This window comes from Rhinoderma darwinii, chromosome 1, assembly GCF_050947455.1.
Source record: "Rhinoderma darwinii isolate aRhiDar2 chromosome 1, aRhiDar2.hap1, whole genome shotgun sequence".
In the NCBI taxonomy this organism is placed as follows: domain Eukaryota; kingdom Metazoa; phylum Chordata; class Amphibia; order Anura; family Rhinodermatidae; genus Rhinoderma; species Rhinoderma darwinii.
In genome coordinates, this window is record NC_134687.1 from 247,216,213 (window position 1) to 247,234,695 (window position 18,483).

General features: G+C 41.7%; 80 pseudogenes; all 80 read right to left on the reverse strand.

The window, feature by feature from the left end:
- Positions 1 to 2,569: 2,569 nt before the first annotated feature.
- LOC142737940 (5S ribosomal RNA) lies at positions 2,570 to 2,688 on the reverse strand (annotated as a pseudogene).
- Positions 2,689 to 2,755: 67 nt separating this feature from the next.
- On the reverse strand, positions 2,756 to 2,874 carry LOC142669173 (5S ribosomal RNA; annotated as a pseudogene).
- A 67-nt stretch (positions 2,875 to 2,941) lies between these two features.
- Positions 2,942 to 3,060, reverse strand: LOC142672897 (5S ribosomal RNA; annotated as a pseudogene).
- A 67-nt stretch (positions 3,061 to 3,127) lies between these two features.
- LOC142710060 (5S ribosomal RNA) lies at positions 3,128 to 3,246 on the reverse strand (annotated as a pseudogene).
- Positions 3,247 to 3,313: 67 nt separating this feature from the next.
- On the reverse strand, positions 3,314 to 3,432 carry LOC142737746 (5S ribosomal RNA; annotated as a pseudogene).
- A 67-nt stretch (positions 3,433 to 3,499) lies between these two features.
- Positions 3,500 to 3,618, reverse strand: LOC142672930 (5S ribosomal RNA; annotated as a pseudogene).
- Positions 3,619 to 3,685: 67 nt separating this feature from the next.
- LOC142670644 (5S ribosomal RNA) lies at positions 3,686 to 3,804 on the reverse strand (annotated as a pseudogene).
- A 67-nt stretch (positions 3,805 to 3,871) lies between these two features.
- On the reverse strand, positions 3,872 to 3,990 carry LOC142666283 (5S ribosomal RNA; annotated as a pseudogene).
- Positions 3,991 to 4,057: 67 nt separating this feature from the next.
- LOC142728677 (5S ribosomal RNA) lies at positions 4,058 to 4,176 on the reverse strand (annotated as a pseudogene).
- A 67-nt stretch (positions 4,177 to 4,243) lies between these two features.
- On the reverse strand, positions 4,244 to 4,362 carry LOC142736398 (5S ribosomal RNA; annotated as a pseudogene).
- A 67-nt stretch (positions 4,363 to 4,429) lies between these two features.
- LOC142692993 (5S ribosomal RNA) lies at positions 4,430 to 4,548 on the reverse strand (annotated as a pseudogene).
- A 67-nt stretch (positions 4,549 to 4,615) lies between these two features.
- On the reverse strand, positions 4,616 to 4,734 carry LOC142737154 (5S ribosomal RNA; annotated as a pseudogene).
- A 67-nt stretch (positions 4,735 to 4,801) lies between these two features.
- Positions 4,802 to 4,920, reverse strand: LOC142737651 (5S ribosomal RNA; annotated as a pseudogene).
- Positions 4,921 to 4,987: 67 nt separating this feature from the next.
- On the reverse strand, positions 4,988 to 5,106 carry LOC142666428 (5S ribosomal RNA; annotated as a pseudogene).
- Positions 5,107 to 5,173: 67 nt separating this feature from the next.
- Positions 5,174 to 5,292, reverse strand: LOC142679342 (5S ribosomal RNA; annotated as a pseudogene).
- Positions 5,293 to 5,359: 67 nt separating this feature from the next.
- LOC142715526 (5S ribosomal RNA) lies at positions 5,360 to 5,478 on the reverse strand (annotated as a pseudogene).
- A 67-nt stretch (positions 5,479 to 5,545) lies between these two features.
- LOC142735882 (5S ribosomal RNA) lies at positions 5,546 to 5,664 on the reverse strand (annotated as a pseudogene).
- A 67-nt stretch (positions 5,665 to 5,731) lies between these two features.
- On the reverse strand, positions 5,732 to 5,850 carry LOC142737558 (5S ribosomal RNA; annotated as a pseudogene).
- Positions 5,851 to 5,917: 67 nt separating this feature from the next.
- On the reverse strand, positions 5,918 to 6,036 carry LOC142737762 (5S ribosomal RNA; annotated as a pseudogene).
- Positions 6,037 to 6,103: 67 nt separating this feature from the next.
- Positions 6,104 to 6,222, reverse strand: LOC142688437 (5S ribosomal RNA; annotated as a pseudogene).
- Positions 6,223 to 6,289: 67 nt separating this feature from the next.
- On the reverse strand, positions 6,290 to 6,408 carry LOC142734021 (5S ribosomal RNA; annotated as a pseudogene).
- A 67-nt stretch (positions 6,409 to 6,475) lies between these two features.
- Positions 6,476 to 6,594, reverse strand: LOC142738519 (5S ribosomal RNA; annotated as a pseudogene).
- Positions 6,595 to 6,661: 67 nt separating this feature from the next.
- LOC142669405 (5S ribosomal RNA) lies at positions 6,662 to 6,780 on the reverse strand (annotated as a pseudogene).
- Positions 6,781 to 6,847: 67 nt separating this feature from the next.
- LOC142682014 (5S ribosomal RNA) lies at positions 6,848 to 6,966 on the reverse strand (annotated as a pseudogene).
- A 252-nt stretch (positions 6,967 to 7,218) lies between these two features.
- LOC142672499 (5S ribosomal RNA) lies at positions 7,219 to 7,337 on the reverse strand (annotated as a pseudogene).
- Positions 7,338 to 7,404: 67 nt separating this feature from the next.
- On the reverse strand, positions 7,405 to 7,523 carry LOC142731991 (5S ribosomal RNA; annotated as a pseudogene).
- A 67-nt stretch (positions 7,524 to 7,590) lies between these two features.
- LOC142732400 (5S ribosomal RNA) lies at positions 7,591 to 7,709 on the reverse strand (annotated as a pseudogene).
- A 67-nt stretch (positions 7,710 to 7,776) lies between these two features.
- Positions 7,777 to 7,895, reverse strand: LOC142725416 (5S ribosomal RNA; annotated as a pseudogene).
- Positions 7,896 to 7,962: 67 nt separating this feature from the next.
- Positions 7,963 to 8,081, reverse strand: LOC142725699 (5S ribosomal RNA; annotated as a pseudogene).
- A 67-nt stretch (positions 8,082 to 8,148) lies between these two features.
- Positions 8,149 to 8,267, reverse strand: LOC142738429 (5S ribosomal RNA; annotated as a pseudogene).
- Positions 8,268 to 8,334: 67 nt separating this feature from the next.
- On the reverse strand, positions 8,335 to 8,453 carry LOC142703115 (5S ribosomal RNA; annotated as a pseudogene).
- A 67-nt stretch (positions 8,454 to 8,520) lies between these two features.
- LOC142732754 (5S ribosomal RNA) lies at positions 8,521 to 8,639 on the reverse strand (annotated as a pseudogene).
- A 67-nt stretch (positions 8,640 to 8,706) lies between these two features.
- On the reverse strand, positions 8,707 to 8,825 carry LOC142725427 (5S ribosomal RNA; annotated as a pseudogene).
- A 67-nt stretch (positions 8,826 to 8,892) lies between these two features.
- LOC142725721 (5S ribosomal RNA) lies at positions 8,893 to 9,011 on the reverse strand (annotated as a pseudogene).
- Positions 9,012 to 9,078: 67 nt separating this feature from the next.
- LOC142738430 (5S ribosomal RNA) lies at positions 9,079 to 9,197 on the reverse strand (annotated as a pseudogene).
- A 67-nt stretch (positions 9,198 to 9,264) lies between these two features.
- On the reverse strand, positions 9,265 to 9,383 carry LOC142735906 (5S ribosomal RNA; annotated as a pseudogene).
- A 67-nt stretch (positions 9,384 to 9,450) lies between these two features.
- LOC142736502 (5S ribosomal RNA) lies at positions 9,451 to 9,569 on the reverse strand (annotated as a pseudogene).
- Positions 9,570 to 9,636: 67 nt separating this feature from the next.
- Positions 9,637 to 9,755, reverse strand: LOC142698852 (5S ribosomal RNA; annotated as a pseudogene).
- Positions 9,756 to 9,822: 67 nt separating this feature from the next.
- On the reverse strand, positions 9,823 to 9,941 carry LOC142735485 (5S ribosomal RNA; annotated as a pseudogene).
- Positions 9,942 to 10,008: 67 nt separating this feature from the next.
- Positions 10,009 to 10,127, reverse strand: LOC142676685 (5S ribosomal RNA; annotated as a pseudogene).
- Positions 10,128 to 10,194: 67 nt separating this feature from the next.
- On the reverse strand, positions 10,195 to 10,313 carry LOC142703916 (5S ribosomal RNA; annotated as a pseudogene).
- A 67-nt stretch (positions 10,314 to 10,380) lies between these two features.
- On the reverse strand, positions 10,381 to 10,499 carry LOC142725732 (5S ribosomal RNA; annotated as a pseudogene).
- Positions 10,500 to 10,566: 67 nt separating this feature from the next.
- On the reverse strand, positions 10,567 to 10,685 carry LOC142683486 (5S ribosomal RNA; annotated as a pseudogene).
- Positions 10,686 to 10,752: 67 nt separating this feature from the next.
- Positions 10,753 to 10,871, reverse strand: LOC142737287 (5S ribosomal RNA; annotated as a pseudogene).
- Positions 10,872 to 10,938: 67 nt separating this feature from the next.
- On the reverse strand, positions 10,939 to 11,057 carry LOC142735486 (5S ribosomal RNA; annotated as a pseudogene).
- Positions 11,058 to 11,124: 67 nt separating this feature from the next.
- On the reverse strand, positions 11,125 to 11,243 carry LOC142735892 (5S ribosomal RNA; annotated as a pseudogene).
- Positions 11,244 to 11,495: 252 nt separating this feature from the next.
- Positions 11,496 to 11,614, reverse strand: LOC142731694 (5S ribosomal RNA; annotated as a pseudogene).
- Positions 11,615 to 11,681: 67 nt separating this feature from the next.
- Positions 11,682 to 11,800, reverse strand: LOC142673748 (5S ribosomal RNA; annotated as a pseudogene).
- Positions 11,801 to 11,867: 67 nt separating this feature from the next.
- LOC142735555 (5S ribosomal RNA) lies at positions 11,868 to 11,986 on the reverse strand (annotated as a pseudogene).
- A 67-nt stretch (positions 11,987 to 12,053) lies between these two features.
- On the reverse strand, positions 12,054 to 12,172 carry LOC142675400 (5S ribosomal RNA; annotated as a pseudogene).
- Positions 12,173 to 12,239: 67 nt separating this feature from the next.
- On the reverse strand, positions 12,240 to 12,358 carry LOC142732874 (5S ribosomal RNA; annotated as a pseudogene).
- Positions 12,359 to 12,425: 67 nt separating this feature from the next.
- LOC142733667 (5S ribosomal RNA) lies at positions 12,426 to 12,544 on the reverse strand (annotated as a pseudogene).
- Positions 12,545 to 12,611: 67 nt separating this feature from the next.
- LOC142688801 (5S ribosomal RNA) lies at positions 12,612 to 12,730 on the reverse strand (annotated as a pseudogene).
- A 67-nt stretch (positions 12,731 to 12,797) lies between these two features.
- Positions 12,798 to 12,916, reverse strand: LOC142735805 (5S ribosomal RNA; annotated as a pseudogene).
- Positions 12,917 to 12,983: 67 nt separating this feature from the next.
- LOC142680353 (5S ribosomal RNA) lies at positions 12,984 to 13,102 on the reverse strand (annotated as a pseudogene).
- Positions 13,103 to 13,169: 67 nt separating this feature from the next.
- LOC142728711 (5S ribosomal RNA) lies at positions 13,170 to 13,288 on the reverse strand (annotated as a pseudogene).
- A 67-nt stretch (positions 13,289 to 13,355) lies between these two features.
- On the reverse strand, positions 13,356 to 13,474 carry LOC142673505 (5S ribosomal RNA; annotated as a pseudogene).
- A 67-nt stretch (positions 13,475 to 13,541) lies between these two features.
- On the reverse strand, positions 13,542 to 13,660 carry LOC142738292 (5S ribosomal RNA; annotated as a pseudogene).
- Positions 13,661 to 13,727: 67 nt separating this feature from the next.
- Positions 13,728 to 13,846, reverse strand: LOC142688382 (5S ribosomal RNA; annotated as a pseudogene).
- Positions 13,847 to 14,099: 253 nt separating this feature from the next.
- LOC142737070 (5S ribosomal RNA) lies at positions 14,100 to 14,218 on the reverse strand (annotated as a pseudogene).
- Positions 14,219 to 14,285: 67 nt separating this feature from the next.
- On the reverse strand, positions 14,286 to 14,404 carry LOC142738531 (5S ribosomal RNA; annotated as a pseudogene).
- A 67-nt stretch (positions 14,405 to 14,471) lies between these two features.
- Positions 14,472 to 14,590, reverse strand: LOC142674687 (5S ribosomal RNA; annotated as a pseudogene).
- Positions 14,591 to 14,657: 67 nt separating this feature from the next.
- LOC142684113 (5S ribosomal RNA) lies at positions 14,658 to 14,776 on the reverse strand (annotated as a pseudogene).
- A 67-nt stretch (positions 14,777 to 14,843) lies between these two features.
- LOC142680364 (5S ribosomal RNA) lies at positions 14,844 to 14,962 on the reverse strand (annotated as a pseudogene).
- Positions 14,963 to 15,029: 67 nt separating this feature from the next.
- LOC142736976 (5S ribosomal RNA) lies at positions 15,030 to 15,148 on the reverse strand (annotated as a pseudogene).
- Positions 15,149 to 15,215: 67 nt separating this feature from the next.
- On the reverse strand, positions 15,216 to 15,334 carry LOC142665592 (5S ribosomal RNA; annotated as a pseudogene).
- Positions 15,335 to 15,401: 67 nt separating this feature from the next.
- Positions 15,402 to 15,520, reverse strand: LOC142735828 (5S ribosomal RNA; annotated as a pseudogene).
- Positions 15,521 to 15,587: 67 nt separating this feature from the next.
- LOC142688393 (5S ribosomal RNA) lies at positions 15,588 to 15,706 on the reverse strand (annotated as a pseudogene).
- Positions 15,707 to 15,773: 67 nt separating this feature from the next.
- LOC142736977 (5S ribosomal RNA) lies at positions 15,774 to 15,892 on the reverse strand (annotated as a pseudogene).
- A 67-nt stretch (positions 15,893 to 15,959) lies between these two features.
- On the reverse strand, positions 15,960 to 16,078 carry LOC142665598 (5S ribosomal RNA; annotated as a pseudogene).
- A 67-nt stretch (positions 16,079 to 16,145) lies between these two features.
- Positions 16,146 to 16,264, reverse strand: LOC142735829 (5S ribosomal RNA; annotated as a pseudogene).
- A 67-nt stretch (positions 16,265 to 16,331) lies between these two features.
- On the reverse strand, positions 16,332 to 16,450 carry LOC142688404 (5S ribosomal RNA; annotated as a pseudogene).
- A 253-nt stretch (positions 16,451 to 16,703) lies between these two features.
- LOC142737071 (5S ribosomal RNA) lies at positions 16,704 to 16,822 on the reverse strand (annotated as a pseudogene).
- A 67-nt stretch (positions 16,823 to 16,889) lies between these two features.
- On the reverse strand, positions 16,890 to 17,008 carry LOC142665373 (5S ribosomal RNA; annotated as a pseudogene).
- A 67-nt stretch (positions 17,009 to 17,075) lies between these two features.
- LOC142674696 (5S ribosomal RNA) lies at positions 17,076 to 17,194 on the reverse strand (annotated as a pseudogene).
- A 67-nt stretch (positions 17,195 to 17,261) lies between these two features.
- LOC142684120 (5S ribosomal RNA) lies at positions 17,262 to 17,380 on the reverse strand (annotated as a pseudogene).
- A 67-nt stretch (positions 17,381 to 17,447) lies between these two features.
- LOC142680375 (5S ribosomal RNA) lies at positions 17,448 to 17,566 on the reverse strand (annotated as a pseudogene).
- Positions 17,567 to 17,633: 67 nt separating this feature from the next.
- On the reverse strand, positions 17,634 to 17,752 carry LOC142736979 (5S ribosomal RNA; annotated as a pseudogene).
- Positions 17,753 to 17,819: 67 nt separating this feature from the next.
- On the reverse strand, positions 17,820 to 17,938 carry LOC142665603 (5S ribosomal RNA; annotated as a pseudogene).
- A 67-nt stretch (positions 17,939 to 18,005) lies between these two features.
- LOC142735830 (5S ribosomal RNA) lies at positions 18,006 to 18,124 on the reverse strand (annotated as a pseudogene).
- Positions 18,125 to 18,483: the final 359 nt, after the last annotated feature.

Here is an 18,483-nt window from a genome sequence, read left to right on the forward strand (position 1 = left end):
AAAAAATCCCCCTTTTTTTCCCTTATCAGTCCTTTTTTATTAATAAAAATATATAAATAAACGATACATAATTAGTATCGCCGCGTCCGTAACGGCCTGAACTACAAAATTATTTCGTTATTTATCCCGCGCGGTGAACGCCGTAAAAGAAAATAATAATATACCGTACCAAAATCACAATTGTTTGGTCACTTCACCTCCCAAAAAATGTATTAAAAATAGATCAAAAAGTTGCATTTACCGAAAAATGGTCCTGATCGAAACTACAGTTCGTTACGCAAAAAATAAGTCCTCGCACGGCTTTATTGATGGAAAAATTATAAAGTTCTGGCTCTTAGAATAAGGTAACAAAAAGTGAATGATTTTTTACAAAACGTATTTTATTGTGCAAACGCCATAAGACATAAAAAAACTATAAACATCTGGTGTCACCGTAAGGCCGAGTTTACACGAGCGTGTGCGTTTTGTGCAAGCAAAAAGCGCGGCGTTTTGCGTGCGCAAAAAGCACTTAACAGCTCCGTGTGTCAGCCCTTTATGATGCGCGGCTGCGTGCTTTTCGCGCAGCCGCCATCATTATGACACTCCGTTTGGATGTTTGTAAACAGAAAAGAACGTGGTGCTTTTCTGTTTTCATTCATCCTTTACAGTGCTGTTGCGTGAATCACGCGCGTCCCACGGAATTGCTTCCGTGCGACATGCGTGGTTTTCACACACCCATTGACTTCAATGGGTGCGTGATGCTCGAACAGCGCACAAATATAGGACGTCGTGCGTTTCACGCAGCGGACATACGCTGCGTGAAAATCACGTACCTGTCTGCACGGCCCCATAGAGTAACATAGGTCCCTGCGACGCGCGTTGCAAAAACGTATAATACGCTCGTGTAAATGAGCCCTAATCGTATCGCCCCATAGAATAAAGTGAATATGTCATTTATAGCGCACGGTGAACGCTGTAACAAAAATAGAATTAAAAAACAATAGAATTGCTGTTTTTTAGTCACCGCGCCACTTAAAAATAGAATAAAAACTGATCAAAAAGCTGCATGCACCCCAAGAAAACTACAATGTATTCCTCAAGTGGTCTAGTTTCCAAAATGGGATCACCTTTTGGGGGTTTCCACTATTTTGGTACCACAAGACCTATTCAAACCGGACATGGTGCCTAATAAAAAGGCGGCCTCAAAATCCACTAGGTGCGCCTTTGCTTCTGAGGCCGGTGCTTCAGTCCATTACCGCCCGAGGGCCACATGTGGGATATTTCTACTGCAGAATCTGGACAATAAGTATTGAGTTGCGTTTCTCTGGTAAAACATTTTGTGCATAAACTTTCTAAATGCTGTTGTGAATACTTTGAGGGGTCTAGTTTCTAAAATGTCGTGTTTCATAGGGGTGTCTAATATATAGGCCCCTCAAAGCCACTTCAGAACTGAACTGGAAGCCCAAAAAAAATAATTAGGCAATACTTCGCTTCTATACGAACTAGTTAGCGATTCACAGTGTGATGAAGTAAGGGGAAGCAGCGCTTATACGAGCGGTGCACCCCCTTCAAACAGCCGATGACTTTTCAGTTCACAGGTAGCAGAGTTACATGATGGGGAATTTGTTTTCCTGTTGTGTAACTCTGCTACCTGTCAATGGAAAAATCAGCTGCCAGAGTGAAAAATGTTTCCACACAGAGGAGTACCGCAAAGAAACACCTGGGAATCAGACATGATGGACTAACATTTTTCCCTGTGGTGGATGACTTTTCAGTTGACAGGTAGCAGAGTTACATGAAGGGGAATTATTTTTCATCGATGGCTAGTTAGGAGCGCTGCTTCCCTTTAGTTTTTTCTTGCTCACTGTGAATCTCCGACACAGGATGCAGCGGCGATCCACAGGTATTGCTCCTTTTATCCCAATTCACATGTTAGAATTCAATTTTTTTTATTTTATATATATATATATATATATATATATATATATATATATATAAAATACAGTATTTAAAACTAAGACTGTATAAACAGTTAATATACATTTAGAAAACGTATAATTATAAAGACCAAACTTTACGTATCATCATATAGGGTCAGTGTTGTTTAAAAACGCAGATATCCAGTGATTTCAGCTTGTGCTAGCAGTAATAGAATGAGAGCACCAAAATGAAGACTGGGATTGCAGAAGTTAGTAGAGCTGGGTGTAGTAGGCGGAGCAAGTGCACTGCTGCATGCACATTGCATGCTGGGACTAGAGCAGTGCATGCAGGGAGGAGAAACACAGGAAGAGAAGAGGAATGAACTTACTGAGCAAAACAAACCTCTCCAGGTAAACAATAGGGAGTAATGTTACTAAAACCATTTATTATCAAGAAAAAGCTAGACAGAGTGCACTAATATCTTAATAGAGGAACATTGCATTGATTTAAAAAATAAAAAAAAGTATTGGAAAACCCCTTTAAGCTGTGTAACTTCTGCGATCTGACGAGAGCAGGCACATTCAGCTTAGAATGGCCATTGACACTAAATGCTTTAATCCATAGTCCTTTTTAATCGATTGTGAAACAAAATCTAAACGACATAATAAAAATTCAACCGCACCACGGATTCCCAGACAGTCTCCCACACTGGTACTAGCGAGGCCTTAAGCTGTGTAACTTCTGCGATCTGACGAGAGCAGGGACATTCAGCTTAGAATGGCCATTGACATTAAATGCTTTAATCCATAGTCCTTTTTAATCGATTGTGAAACAAAATCGAAACGACATAATAAAAATGCAACCGCACCACGGATTCCCAGACAGTCTCCCACACTGGTACTAGCGAGGCCTTAAGCTGTGTAACTTCTGCGATCTGACGAGAGCAGGCACATTCAGCTTAGAATGGCCATTGACAGTAAATGATTTAATCCATAGTCCTTTTTAATCGATTGTGAAACAAAATCTAAAAGACATAATAAAAAGTCAACCGCACCACGGATTCCCAGACAGTCTCCCACACTAGTACTAGCAAGGCCTTAAGCTGTGTAACTTCTGCAATCTGACGAGAGCAGGCACATTCAGCTTAGAATGGCCATTAACATTAAAAGCCTTAATTCATAGTCCTATTTAATCTATTGTGAAACAAAATCTAAACAACATAATAAAAAGCCAACTGTTCCACGGATTCCCAGACAGTCTCCCACACTGGTACTAGCGAGGCCTTAAGCTGTGTAACTTCTGCATTCTGACGAGAGCAGGCACATTCAGCTTAGAATAGCCATTGACGTTAAATGCTTTAATCCATAGTCCTATTTAATCTATTGTGAAACAAAATCTAAACGACATAATAAAAAGTCAACCGCACCACGGATTCCCAGACAGTCTCCCACACTGGTACTAGCGAGGCCTTAAGCTGTGTAACTTCCGCGATCTGACGAAAGCAGGTACATTCAGCCTAGAATGGCCATTGACATTAAATGCTTTAATCCATAGTCCTTTTTAATCGATTGTGAAACAAAATCTAAACGACATAATAAAAAGTCAACCGCACCACGGATTCCCAGACAGTCTCCCACACTGGTACTAGCAAGGCCTTATGCTGTGTAACTTCTGCGATCTGACGAGAGCAGGCACATTCAGCTCAGAATGGCCATTGACATTAAATGCTTTAATCCATAGTCCTTTTTAATCGATTGTGAAACAAAATCTAAACGACATAATAAAAAGTCAACCGCACCACAGATTCCCAGACAGTCTCCCACACTGGTACTAGCGAGGCCTTAAGCTGTGTAACTTCTGCGATCTGACGAGAGCAGAGACATTCAGCTTAGAATGGCCATTGACATTAAATGCTTTAATCCATAGTCCTTTTTAATCGATTGTGAAACAAAATCTAAACAACATAATAAAAAGGCAACCGCACCACTGATTCCCAGACAGTCTCCCACACTGGTACTAGCGAGGCCTTAAGCTGTGTAACTTCTGCGATCTGACGAGAGCAGGCACATTCAGCTTAGAATGGCGAATGACTTTAAAAGCCTTAATCCATAGTCCTATTTAATCTATTGTGAAACAAAATCTAAACAACATAATAAAAAGTCAACCGCACCACGGATTCCCAGAGAGTCTCCCACACTGGTACTAGCGAGGCCTTAAGCTGTGTAACTTCTGCGATCTGACGAGAGCAGGGACATTCAGCTTAGAATGGCCATTGACATTAAATGCTTTAATCCATAGTCCTTTTTAATCGATTGTGAAACAAAATCTAAACGACATAATAAAAAGTCAACCGCACCACGGATTCCCAGACAGTTTCCCACACTGGTACTAGCGAGGCCTTAAGCTATGTAACTTCTGCGTTCTGACGAGAGCAGGCACATTCAGCTTAGAATGGCCATTGACGTTAAATGCTTTAATCCATAGTCCTATTTAATCTATTGTGAAACAAAATCTAAACGACATAATAAAAAGTCAACCGCACCACGGATTCCCAGACAGTCTCCCACACTGGTACTAGCGAGGATTTAAGCTGTGTAACTTCTGCGATCTGACGAGAGCAGGCACATTCAGCTTAGAATGGCCATTGACGTTAAATGCTTTAATCCAAAATCCTATTTAATCTATTGTGAAACAAAATCTAAACGACATAATAAAAAGTCAACCGCACCACGGATTCCCAGACAGTCTCCCACACTGGTACTAGCGAGGCCTTAAGCTGTGTAACTTCTGCGATCTGACAAGAGCAGGCACATTCAGCTTAGAATGGCCATTGACATTAAAAGCCTTAATCCATAGTCCTATTTAATCTATTGTGAAACAAAATCTAAACAACATAATAAAAAGTCAACCGCACCACGGATTCCCAGACAGTCTCCCATACTGGTACTAGCGAGGCCTTAAGCTGTGTAACTTCTGCGATCTGACGAGAGCAGGGACATTCCGCTTAGAATGGCCATTGACATTAAATGCTTTAATCCATAGTCCTTTTTAATCGATTGTGAAACAAAATCTAAACGACATAATAAAAATTCAACCACACCACGGATTCCCAGACAGTCTCCCACACTGGTACTAGCGAGGCCTTAAGCTGTGTAACTTCTGCGATCTGACGAGAGCAGGCACATTCAGCTTAGAATGGCCATTGACGTTAAATGCTTTAATACATAGTCCTATTTAATCTATTGTGAAACAAAATCTAAACGACATAATAAAAAGTCAACCGCACCACGGACTCCCAGACAGTCTCCCACACTGGTACTAGCGAGGCGTTAAGCTGCGTAACTTCTGCGATCTAACGAGAGCAGGCACATTCAGCTTAGAATGGCCATTGACATCAAAAGCCTTAATCCATAGTCCTATTTAATCTATTGTGAAACAAAATCTAAACAACATAATAAAAAGTCAACCGCACCACGGATTCCCAGACAGTCTCCCACACTGGTACTAGCGAGGCCTTAAGCTGTGTAACTTCTGCGATCTGACGAGAGCAGGCACATCCAGCTTAGAATGGCCATTGACATTGAATGCTTTAATCCATAGTCCTTTTTAATCGATTGTGAAACAAAATCTAAACGACATAATAAAAATTCAACCGCACCACGGATTCCCAGACAGTCGCCCACACTGGTACTAGCGAGGCCTTAAGCTGTGTAACTTCTGCGTTCTGACGAGAGCAGGCACATTCAGCTTAGAATGGCCATTGACATTAAATGCTTTAATCCATAGTCCTATTTAATCTATTGTGAAACAAAATCTAAACGACATAATAAAAAGTCAACCTCACCACGGATTCCCAGACAGTCTCCCACACTGGTACTAGCGAGGCCTTAAGCTGTGTAACTTCTGCGATCTGACGAGAGCAGGCACATTCAGCTTAGAATGGCCATTGACATTAAATGCTTTAATCCATAGTCCTTTTTAATCGATTGTGAAACAAAATCTAAACGACATAATAAAAAGTCAACCGCACCACGGATTCCCAGACAGTCTCCCACACTGGTACTAGCGAGGCCTTAAGCTGTGTAACTTCTGCGATCTGCCGAGAGCAGGCACATTCAGCTTAGAATGGCCATTGACGTTAAATGCTTTAATCCATAGTCCTATTTAATCTATTGTGAAACAAAATCTAAACGACATCATAAAAAGTCAACCGCACCACGGATTCCCAGGCAGTCTCCCACACTGGTACTAGCGAGGCGTTAAGCTGCGTAACTTCTGCAATCTAACGAGAGCAGGCACATTCAGCTTAGAATGGCCATTGACATCAAATGTTTTAATCCATAGTCCTTTTTAATCGATTGTGAAACAAAATCTAAACGACATAATAAAAAGTCAACCGCACCACGGATTCCCAGACAGTCTCCCACACTGGTACTAGCGAGGCCTTAAGCTGTGTAACTTCTGCGATCTGACGAGAGCAAGCACATTCAGCTTAGAATGGCCATTGACATTAAAAGCCTTAATCCATATTCCTATTTAATCTATTGTGAAACAAAATCTAAACAACATAATAAAAAGTCAACCGCACCACGGATTCCCAGACAGTCTCCCACACTGGTACTAGCGAGGCCTTAAGCTGTGTAACTTCTGCGATCTGACGAGAGCAGGCACATTCAGCTTAGAATGGCCATTGACATTAAATGCTTTAATCCATAGTCCTTTTTAATCGATTGTGAAACAAAATCTAAACGACATAATAAAAAGTCAACCGCACCACGGATTCCCAGACAGTCTCCCACACTGGTACTAGCGAGGCCTTAAGCTGTGTAACTTCTGTGATCTAACGAGAGCAGGGACATTCAGCTTAGAATGGCCATTGACATTAAATGCTTTAATCCAGAGTCCTTTTTAATCGATTGTGAAACAAAATCTAAACGCCTTATTAGAAAGTCAACCGCACCACGGATTCCCAGACAGTCTCCCACACTGGTACTAGCGAGGCGTTAAGCTGTGTAACTTCTGCGATCTAACGAGAGCAGGCACATCCAGCTTAGAATGGCCATTGACATTAAATGTTTTAATCCATAGTCCTTTTTAATCGATTGTGAAACAAAATCTAAACGACATAATAAAAAGTCAACCCCACACGGATTCCCAGACAGTCTCCCACACTGGTACTAGCGAGGGCTTAAGCTGTGTAACTTCTGCGATCTGACGAGAGCAGGCACATTCAGCTTAGAATGGCCATTGACATTGAATGCTTTAATCCATAGTCCTTTTTAATCGATTTTGAAACAAAATCTAAACGACATAATAAAAAGTCAACCGCACCACGGATTCCCAGACAGTCTCCCACACTGGTACTAGCGAGGCCTTAAGCTGTGTAACTGCTGCAATCTGACGAGAGCAGGGACATTCAGCTTAGAATGGCCATTGACATTAAAAGCCTTAATCCATAGTCCTATTTAATCTATTGTGAAACAAAATCTAAACAACATAATAAAAAGTCAACCGCACCACGGATTCCCAGACAGTCTCCCACACTGGTACTAGCGAGGCCTTAAGCTGTGTAACTTCTGCGATCTGACGAGAGCAGGGACTTTCAGCTTAGAATAGCCATTGACATTAAATGCTTTAATCCATAGTCCTTTTTAATCGATTGTGAAACAAAATCTAAACGACATAATAAAAAGTCAACCGCACCACGGATTCCCAGACAGTCTCCCACACTGGTACTAGCGAGGCCTTAAGCTGTGTAACTTCTGCGATCTGACGAGAGCAGGCACATTAAGCTTAGAATGGCCATTGACATTAAATGCTTTAATCCATAGTCCTTTTTAATCGATTGTGAAACAAAATCTAAACGACATAATAAAAAGTCAACCGCACCACGGATTCCCAGACAGTCTCCCACACTGGTACTAGCGAGGCCCTAAGCTGTGTAACTTCTGCGATCTGACGAGAGCAGGCACATCCAGCTTAGAATGGCCATTGACATTAAATGCTTTAATCCATAGTCCTTTTTAATCGATTGTGAAACAAAATCTAAACGACATAATAAAAAGTCAACCGCACCACGGATTCCCAGACAGTCTCCCACACTGGTACTAGCGAGGCCTTAAGCTGTGTAACTTCTGCGATCTGACGAGAGCAGGGACATTCAGCTTAGAATGGCCATTGACATTCAATGCTTTAATCCATAGTCCTTTTTAATCGATTGTGAAACAAAATCTAAACGACATAATAAAAATTCAACCGCACCACGGATTCCCAGACAGTCTACCACACTGGTACTAGCGAGGCCTTAAGCTGTGTAACTTCTGCGTTCTGACGAGAGCAGGCACATTCAGCTTAGAATGGCCATTGACGTTAAATGCTTTAATCCATAGTCCTATTTAATCTATTGTGAAACAAAATCTAAACGACATAATAAAAAGTCAACCGCACCACGGATTCCCAGACAGTCTCCCACACTGGTACTAGCGAGGCCTTAAGCTGTGTAACTTCTGCGATCTGACAAAAGCAGGCACATTCAGCATAGAATGGCCATTGACATTAAATGCTTTAATCCATAGTCCTTTTTAATCGATTGTGAAACAAAATCTAAACGACATAATAAAAAGTCAACCGCACCACGGATTCCCAGACAGTCTCCCACACTGGTACTAGCGAGGCCTTGAGCTGTGTAACTTCTGCGATCTGACGAGAGCAGGGACATTCAGCTTAGAATGGCCATTGACATTAAATGCTTTAATCCATAGTCCTTTTTAATCGATTGTGAAACAAAATCTAAACGACATAATAAAAAGTCAACCGCACCACGGATTCCCAGACAGTCTCCCACACTGGTACTAGCGAGGCCCTAAGCTGTGTAACTTCTGCGATCTGACGAGAGCAGGCACATCCAGCTTAGAATGGCCATTGACATTAAATGCTTTAATCCATAGTCCTTTTTAATCGATTGTGAAACAAAATCTAAACGACATAATAAAAAGTCAACCGCACCACGGATTCCCAGACAGTCTCCCACACTGGTACTAGCGAGGCCTTAAGCTGTGTAACTTCTGCGATCTGACGAGAGCAGGGACATTCAGCTTAGAATGGCCATTGACATTCAATGCTTTAATCCATAGTCCTTTTTAATCGATTGTGAAACAAAATCTAAACGACATAATAAAAATTCAACCGCACCACGGATTCCCAGACAGTCTACCACACTGGTACTAGCGAGGCCTTAAGCTGTGTAACTTCTGCGTTCTGACGAGAGCAGGCACATTCAGCTTAGAATGGCCATTGACGTTAAATGCTTTAATCCATAGTCCTATTTAATCTATTGTGAAACAAAATCTAAACGACATAATAAAAAGTCAACCGCACCACGGATTCCCAGACAGTCTCCCACACTGGTACTAGCGAGGCCTTAAGCTGTGTAACTTCTGCGATCTGACGAAAGCAGGCACATTCAGCTTAGAATGGCCATTGACATTAAATGCTTTAATCCATAGTCCTTTTTAATCGATTGTGAAACAAAATCTAAACGACATAATAAAAATTCAACCGCACCACGGATTCCCAGACAGTCTCCCACACTGGTACTAGCGAGGCCTTAAGCTGTGTAACTTCTGCGATCTGACGAGAGCAGGCACATTCAGCTTAGAATGGCCATTGACGTTAAATGCTTTAATCCATAGTCCTATTTAATCTATTGTGAAACAAAATCTAAACGACATAATAAAAAGTCAACCACACCACGGATTCCCAGACAGTCTCCCACACTGGTACTAGCGAGGCGTTAAGCTGTGTAACTTCTGCGATCTAACGAGAGCAGGCACATTCAGCTTAGAATGGCCATTGACATTAAATGCTTTAATCCATAGTCCTTTTTAATCGATTGTGAAACAAAATCTAAACGACATAATAAAAAGTCAACCGCACCACGGATTCCCAGACAGTCTCCCACACTGGTACTAACGAGGCCTTAAGCTGTGTAACTTCTGCGATCTGACGAGAGCAGGCACATTCAGCTTAGAATGGCCATTGCCATTAAAAGCCTTAATCCATAGTCCTATTTAATCTATTGTGAAACAAAATCTAAACAACATAATAAAAAGTCAACCGCACCACGGATTCCCAGACAGTCTCCCACACTGGTAATAGCGAGGCCTTAAGCTGTGTAACTTCTGCGATCTGACGAGAGCAGGCACATTCAGCTTAGAATTGCCATTGACATTAAATGCTTTAATCCATAGTACTTTTTAATCGATTGTGAAACAAAATCTAAACGACATAATAAAAAGTCAACCGCACCACGGATTCCCAGACAGTCTCCCACACTGGTACTAACGAGGCCTTAAGCTGTGTAACTTCTGCGATCTGACGAGAGCAGGCACATTCAGTTTAGAATGTCCATTGCCATTAAAAGCCTTAATCCATAGTCCTATTTAATCTATTGTGAAACAAAATCTAAATAACATAATAAAAAGTCAACCGCACCACGGATTCCCAGACAGTCTCCCACACTGGTACTAGCGAGGCCTTAAGCTGTGTAACTTCTGCGATCTGACGAGAGCAGGGACATTCAGCTTAGAATGGCCATTGACATGAAATGCTTTAATCCATAGTCCTTTTTAATCGATTGTGAAACAAAATCTAAACGACATAATAAAAATTCAACCGCACCACGGATTCCCAGACAGTCTCCCACACTGGTACTAGCGAGGCCTTAAGATGTGTAACTTCTGCGATCTGACGAGAGCAGGCACATTCAGCTTAGAATGGCCATTGACGTTAAAAGCTTTAATCCATAGTCCTATTTAATCTATTGTGAAACAAAATCTAAACAACATAATAAAAAGTCAACCGCACCACGGATTCCCAGACAGTCTCCCACACTGGTACTAGCGAGGCCTTAAGCTGTGTAACTTCTGCGATCTGACGAGAGCAGTCACATTCAGCTTAGAATGGCCATTGACATTAAATGCTTTAATCCATAGTCCTTTTTAATCGATTGTGAAACAAAATCTAAACGACATAATAAAAAGTCAACCGCACCACGGATTCCCAGACAGTCTCCCACACTGGTACTAACGAGGCCTTAAGCTGTGTAACTTCTGCGATCTGACGAGAGCAGGCACATTCAGCTTAGAATGGCCATTGCCATTAAAAGCCTTAATCCATAGTCCTATTTAATCTATTGTGAAACAAAATCTAAACAACATAATAAAAAGTCAACCGCACCACGGATTCCCAGACAGTCTCCCACACTAGTACTAGCGAGGCCTTAAGCTGTGTAACTTCTGCGATCTGACGAGAGCAGGCACATTCAGCTTAGAATGGCCATTGACATTAAATGCTTAATCCATAGTCCTTTTTAATCGATTGTGAAACAAAATCTAAACGACATAATAAAAATTCTACCGCACCACGGATTCCCAGACAGTCTCCAACACTGGTACTAGCGAGGCCTTAAGCTGTGTAACTTCTGTGTTCTGACAAGAGCAGGCACATTCAGCTTAGAATGGCCATTGACGTTAAATGCTTTAATCCATAGTCCTATTTAATCTATTGTGAAACAAAATCTAAACGACATAATAAAAAGTCAACCGCACCACGGATTCCCAGACAGTCTCCCACACTGGTACTAGCAAGGCCTTAAGCTGTGTAACTTCTGCGATCTGACGAGAGCAGGCACATTCAGCTTAGAATGGCCATTGACATTAAATGTTTTAATCCATATTCCTTTTTAATTGATTGTGAAACAAAATCTAAACGACATAATAAAAATTCAACCGCACCACGGATTCCCAGACAGTCTCCCACACTGGTACTAGCGAGGCCTTAAGCTGTGTAACTTTTGCGATCTGACGAGAGCAGGCACATTCAGCTTAGAATGGCCATTGACAATAAATGCTTTAATCCATAGTCCTTTTTAATCGATTGTGAAACAAAATCTAAACGACATAATAAAAAGTCAACCGCACCACGGATTCCCAGACAGTCTCCCACACTGGTACTAGCGAGGCCTTAAGCTGAGTAATTTCTGCGATCTGACGAGAGCAGGGACATTCAGCTTAGAATGGCCATTGACATTAAATGCTTTAATCCATAGTCCTTTTTAATCGATTGTGAAACAAAATCTAAACGACATAATAAAAATTCAACCGCACCACGGATTCCCAGACAGTCTCCCACACTGATACTAGCGAGGCCTTAAGCTGTGTAACTTCTGCGATCTGACGAGAGCAGGCACATTCAGCTTAGAATGGCCATTGACATTAAATGCTTTAATCCATAGTCCTATTTAATCTATTGTGAAACTAAATCTTAACGACATAATAAAAAGTCAACCACACCACGGATTCCCAGACAGTCTCCCACACTGGTACTAGCGAGGCCTTAAGCTGTGTAACTTCTGCGATCTGACGAGAGCAGGCACATTCAGCTTAGAATGGCCATTGACGTTAAATGCTTTAATCCATAGTCCTATTTAATCTATTGTGAAACAAAATCTAAACGACATAATAAGAAGTCAACCGCACCACGGATTCCCAGACAGTCTCCCACACTGGTACTAGCGAGGCCTTAAGCTGTGTAACTTCTGCGATCTGACGAGAGCAGGCACATTCAGCTTAGAATGGCCATAGACATTAAACGCTTTAATCCATAGTCCTTTTTAATCGATTGTGAAACAAAATCTAAACGACATAATAAAAAGTCAACCGCACCACGGATTCCCAGACAGTCTCCCACACTGGTACTAGCGAGGCCTTAAGCTGTGTAACTTCTGCGATCTGACGAGGGCAGGGACATTCAGCTTAGAACGGCCATTGACATCAAATGCTTTAATCCATAGTCCTTTTTAATCGATTGTGAAACAAAATCTAAACGACATAATAAAAATTCAACCGCACCACGTATTCCCAGACAGTCTCCCACACTGGTACTAGCGAGGCCTTAAGCTGTGTAACTTCTGCGATCTGACGAGAGCAGGCACATTCAGCTTAGAATGGCCATTGACGTTAAATGCTTTAATCCATAGTCCTATTTAATCTATTGTGAAACAAAATGTAAACGACATAATAAAAAGTCAACCGCACCACGGATTCCCAGACAGTCTCCCACACTGGTACTAGCGAGGCGTTAAGCTGTGTAACTTCTGCGATCTAACGAGAGCAGGCACATTCAGCTTAGAATGGCCATTGACATTAAATGCATTAATCCATAGTCCTTTTTAATCGATTGTGAAACAAAATCTAAACGACATAATAAAAAGTCAACCGCACCACGGATTCCCAGACAGTCTCCCACACTGGTACTAGCGAGGCCTTAAGCTGTGTAACTTCTGCGGTCTGACGAGAGCAGGCACATTCAGCTTAGAATGGCCATTGACATTAAATGCTTTAATCCATAGTCCTTTTTAATCGATTGTGAAACAAAATCTAAACAACATAATAAAAAGTCAACCGCACCACGGATTCCCAGACAGTCTCCCTCACCGGTACTAGCAAGGCCTTAAGCTGTGTAACTTCTGCGATCTGACGAGAGCAGGGACATTCAGCTTAGAATGGCCATTGACATTAAATGCTTTAATCCATAGTCCTTTTTAATCGATTGTGAAACAAAATCTAAACTACATAATAAAAATTCAACCGCACCACAGATTCCCAGACAGTCTCCCACACTGGTACTAGCGAGGCCTTAAGCTGTGTAACTTCTGCGATCTGACGAGAGCAGGCACATTCAGCTTAGAATGGCCATTGACGTTAAATGCTTTAATCCATAGTCCTATTTAATCTATTGTGAAACAAAATCTAAACGACATAATAAAATGTCAACCGCACCACGGATTCCCAGACAGTCTCCCACACTGGTACTAGCGAGGCGTTAAGCTGTGTAACTTCTGCGATCTAACGAGAGCAGGCACATTCAGCTTAGAATGGCCATTGACATTAAATGCTTTAATCCATAGTCCTTTTTAATCGATTGTGAAACAAAATCTAAACAACATAATAAAAAGTCAACCACACCACGGATTCCCAGACACTCTCCCACACTGGTACTAGCGAGGGCTTAAGCTGTGTAACTTCTGCGATCTAACGAGAACAGGCACATTCAGCTTAGAATTGCCATTGACATTAAATGCTTTAATCCATAGTCCTTTTTAATCGATTGTGAAACAAAATCTAAACGACATAATAAAAAGTCTACCGCACCACGGATTCCCAGACAGTCTCCCACACTGGTACTAGCGAGGCCTTAAGCTGTGTAACTTCTGCGTTCTGACGAGAGCAGGAACATTCAGTTTAGAATGGCCATTGACGTTAAATGCTTTAATCCATAGTCCTATTTAATCTATTGTGAAACAAAATCTAAACGACATAATAAAAAGTCAACCGCACCACGGATTCCCAGACAGTCTCCCACACTGGTACTAGCGAGGCCTTAAGCTGTGTAACTTCTGCGATCTGACGAGAGCAGGCACATTCAGCTTAGAATGGCCATTGACATTAAATGCTTTAATCCATAGTCCTTTTTAATCGATTATGAAACAAAATCTAAACGACATAATAAAAAGTCAACCGCACCACGGATTCCCAGACAGTCTCCCACACTGGTACTAGCGAGGCCTTAAGCTGTGTAACTTCCGCAATCTGACGAGAGCAGGGACATTCAGCTTAGAATGGCCATTGACATTTAATGCTTTAATCCATAGTCCTTTTTAATCGATTGTGAAACAAAATCTAAACGACATAATAAAAATTCAACCGCACCACAGATTCCCAGACAGTCTCCCACACTGGTACTAGCGAAGCCTTAAGCTGTGTAACTTCTGCGATCTGACGAGAGCAGGCACATTCAGCTTAGAATGGCCATTGACGTTAAATGTCTTAATCCATAGTCCTATTTAATCTATTGTGAAACAAAATCTAAACAACATAATAAAAAGTCAACCGCACCACGGATTCCCAGACAGTCTCCCACACTGGTACTAGCGAGGCGTTAAGCTGTGTAACTTCTGCGATCTAACGAGAGCAGGCACATTCAGCTTAGAATGGCCATTGACATTAAATGCTTTAATCCATAGTCCTTTTTAATCGATTGTGAAACAACATCTAAACGACATAATAAAAAGTCAACCGCACCACGGATTCCCAGACAGTCTCCCACACTGGTACTAGCGAGGCCTTAAGCTGTGTAACTTCTGCGATCTGACGAGAGCTGGCACATTCAGCTTAGAATGGCCATTGACATTAAAAGCCTTAATCCATACTCCTATTTAATCTATTGTGAAACAAAATCTAAACAACATAAAAAAAAGTCAACCGCACCACGGATTCCCAGACAGTCTCCCACACTGGTACTAGCGAGGCCTTAAGCTGTGTAACTTCTGCGATCTGACGAGAGCAGGGACATTCAGCTTAGAGTAGCCATTGACATTAAGTGCTTTAATACATAGTCCTTTTTAATCGATTGTGAAACAAAATCTAAACGACATAATAAAAAATCAACCGCACCACGGATTCCCAGACAGTTTCCCACACTGGTACTAGCGAGGCCTTAAGCTGTGTAACTTCTGCGTTCTGACGAGAGCAGGCACATTCAGCTTAGAATGGCCATTGACATTTAATGCTTTAATCCATAGTCCTATTTAATCTATTGTGAAACAAAATCTAAACGACATAATAAAATGTCAACCGCACCACGGATTCCCAGACAGTCTCCCACACTGGTACTAGCGAGGCGTTAAGCTGTGTAACTTCTGCGATCTAACGAGAGCAGGCACATTCAGCTTAGAATGGCCATTGACATTAAATGCTTTAATCCATAGTCCTTTTTAATCGATTGTGAAACAACATCTAAACGACATAATAAAAAGTCAACCGCACCACGGATTCCCAGACAGTCTCCCACACTGGTACTAGCGAGGCCTTAAGCTGTGTAACTTCTGCGATCTGACGAGAGCTGGCACATTCAGCTTAGAATGGCCATTGACATTAAAAGCCTTAATCCATACTCCTATTTAATCTATTGTGAAACAAAATCTAAACAACATAAAAAAAAGTCAACCGCACCACGGATTCCCAGACAGTCTCCCACACTGGTACTAGCGAGGCCTTAAGCTGTGTAACTTCTGCGATCTGACGAGAGCAGGGACATTCAGCTTAGAGTAGCCATTGACATTAAGTGCTTTAATACATAGTCCTTTTTAATCGATTGTGAAACAAAATCTAAACGACATAATAAAAAATCAACCGCACCACGGATTCCCAGACAGTTTCCCACACTGGTACTAGCGAGGCCTTAAGCTGTGTAACTTCTGCGTTCTGACGAGAGCAGGCACATTCAGCTTAGAATGGCCATTGACGTTTAATGCTTTAATCCATAGTCCTATTTAATCTATTGTGAAACAAAATCTAAACGACATAATAAAATGTCAACCGCACCACGGATTCCCAGACAGTCTCCCACACTGGTACTAGCGAGGCGTTAAGCTGTGTAACTTCTGCGATCTAACGAGAGCAGGCACATTCAGCTTAGAATGGCCATTGACATTAAATGCTTTAATCCATAGTCCTTTTTAATCGATTGTGAAACAAAATCTAAACAACATAATAAAAAGTCAACCACACCACGGATTCCCAGACACTCTCCCACACTGGTACTAGCGAGGGCTTAAGCTGTGTAACTTCTGCGATCTAACGAGAACAGGCACATTCAGCTTAGAATTGCCATTGACATTAAATGCTTTAATCCATAGTCCTTTTTAATCGATTGTGAAACAAAATCTAAACGACATAATAAAAAGTCTACCGCACCACGGATTCCCAGACAGTCTCCCACACTGGTACTAGCGAGGCCTTAAGCTGTGTAACTTCTGCGTTCTGACGAGAGCAGGAACATTCAGTTTAGAATGGCCATTGACGTTAAATGCTTTAATCCATAGTCCTATTTAATCTATTGTGAAACAAAATCTAAACGACATAATAAAAAGTCAACCGCACCACGGATTCCCAGACAGTCTCCCACACTGGTACTAGCGAGGCCTTAAGCTGTGTAACTTCTGCGATCTGACGAGAGCAGGCACATTCAGCTTAGAATGGCCATTGACATTAAATGCTTTAATCCATAGTCCTTTTTAATCGATTATGAAACAAAATCTAAACGACATAATAAAAAGTCAACCGCACCACGGATTCCCAGACAGTCTCCCACACTGGTACTAGCGAGGCCTTAAGCTGTGTAACTTCCGCAATCTGACGAGAGCAGGGACATTCAGCTTAGAATGGCCATTGACATTAAATGCTTTAATCCATAGTCCTTTTTAATCGATTGTGAAACAAAATCTAAACGACATAATAAAAATTCAACCGCACCACAGATTCCCAGACAGTCTCCCACACTGGTACTAGCGAAGCCTTAAGCTGTGTAACTTCTGCGATCTGACGAGAGCAGGCACATTCAGCTTAGAATGGCCATTGACGTTAAATGTCTTAATCCATAGTCCTATTTAATCTATTGTGAAACAAAATCTAAACAACATAATAAAAAGTCAACCGCACCACGGATTCCCAGACAGTCTCCCACACTGGTACTAGCGAGGCGTTAAGCTGTGTAACTTCTGCGATCTAACGAGAGCAGGCACATTCAGCTTAGAATGGCCATTGACATTAAATGCTTTAATCCATAGTCCTTTTTAATCGATTGTGAAACAACATCTAAACGACATAATAAAAAGTCAACCGCACCACGGATTCCCAGACAGTCTCCCACACTGGTACTAGCGAGGCCTTAAGCTGTGTAACTTCTGCGATCTGACGAGAGCTGGCACATTCAGCTTAGAATGGCCATTGACATTAAAAGCCTTAATCCATACTCCTATTTAATCTATTGTGAAACAAAATCTAAACAACATAAAAAAAAGTCAACCGCACCACGGATTCCCAGACAGTCTCCCACACTGGTACTAGCGAGGCCTTAAGCTGTGTAACTTCTGCGATCTGACGAGAGCAGGGACATTCAGCTTAGAGTAGCCATTGACATTAAGTGCTTTAATACATAGTCCTTTTTAATCGATTGTGAAACAAAATCTAAACGACATAATAAAAAATCAACCGCACCACGGATTCCCAGACAGTTTCCCACACTGGTACTAGCGAGGCCTTAAGCTGTGTAACTTCTGCGTTCTGACGAGAGCAGGCACATTCAGCTTAGAATGGCCATTGACGTTTAATGCTTTAATCCATAGTCCTATTTAATCTATTGTGAAACAAAATCTAAACGACATAATAAAAAGTCATCCGCACCACGGATTCCCAGACAGTCTCCCACACTGGTACTAGCAAAGCCTTAAGCTGTGTAACTTCTGCGATCTGACGAGAGCAGGCACATTCAGCTTAGAATGGCCATTGACATTAAATGCTTGAATCCATAGTCCTTTTTAATCGATTGTGAAACAAAATCTAAACAGCATAATAAAAAGTCTACCGCACCACGGATTCCCAGACAGTCTCCCACACTGTTACTAGCAAGGCCTTAAGCTGTGTAAATTCTGCGATCTGACGAGAGCAGGGACATTCAGCTTAG